This window comes from Atta cephalotes (assembly GCF_000143395.1).
Source record: "Atta cephalotes unplaced genomic scaffold scaffold00036, whole genome shotgun sequence".
NCBI lineage: Eukaryota > Metazoa > Arthropoda > Insecta > Hymenoptera > Formicidae > Atta > Atta cephalotes.
Genome location: NW_012130100.1, coordinates 705,152 through 706,601, shown reverse-complemented (window position 1 = coordinate 706,601; position 1,450 = coordinate 705,152).

Below are 1,450 nucleotides of genomic sequence, written 5' to 3'. Positions count from 1 at the left end.
TAACCTTCCGCAAATGACGAGAATTTGGCTCGTAAACTGACATTTTCAATCGAGAATAACTTTATGATGCAGACACAAATCGACTAATGTTTCTATGATGCAGACACAAATCGATTAATGTTTCTATGGGGTTATTATATGTTGACAAATGCCCAAGTTTATTGTATGACATCTATGATCTATTTATTTCGACTACCACTTACCGCTAAAACCATAGGAAAACGGCGGAAGCAAAGTTGTACACCTATACAATTATGAGAATTGATAGGTGGACTATTGAAATGTAGATTCAAAAATTCAGGCTCATTATTTTTTATTTTTAAATTATGATTTATACAGTAATTTCTTTCAGTTACGACTAATAATTTGTTCTAATTCCTTATTATTTTTGTGAATCATCTTTGTATATATATATATACATATATATACATATATAGATATATTTCTCTTTGATTTATTAATAACTTTGATAACTTTATTTTGATATTTCAGATATTTGACGAAAGGATAATTTTGTTTTAAGTTTTCCGCAGCATCACAAATAAACAACAATTTTTTAAATAATTCCCAGCAATATTAAATGCATCGAGTCTGAAAAATCACTCACCATATTTATATTAGGAATCGACTCAAGTATTGTATCTGTATGATGGTAGTTTTAATCGAAAATCATTATCTGTTCTTAAATACAATTATTCAAATACGGATAAATTATCCTATTCCAGTAATATTCATCTTTAATAGTGCACTTAGAAGTAGTATCCCGAAAGGCCTTTTGTGTAAGTAATAAAAGTTTTTGCAGGGACATCACACATAAAGATCTAATTTTAAAAGAATAAATGATCTTTAATTTTTATGCATGTAAAGTTAAATTTTTTCCTTTTTCTGTAAAAGATTGTAAAAGGACATTGGCATCTGCAGGCTTTGGTAAATTCCAACTACATCTATTTTATTATAATTTTCAATTAAATTGCATAAAATCGGATAAACTTAACTACTTGAACTTTTACATATGGCAAACTATCAATATTAATGTTAACTTTAATATAATGTAGATTTTGAAAAGAACATCACGATAAAAGTGTCGATGTTTAGACCGAATTATTTAGACCGAAATGATAGTATCCTGGTGAAATGACGTTTGTATTCATTATCTTAGGAGTTCTTAATAAAATGCGAGTATCTTTAGGAAATAGATATTTACATTGTATAACAGATATTAATTCATTTAACACGATTATTTTTATTAGTTATATTATTTTTAATTGTCCATATTTGCAAGCAAGGTATTATAGAATTTGGAAAATCTGCAATTACAGGTTCAAAATTATTCACAAAATGAATATGTTCTGTATCATCATCGGAATTACTGTCTGAATTATAATTATTAAAGCCTTCTAAATTACTATAGTCATTATATGCTGAGAATTATCACTGTCTTCATAATTTA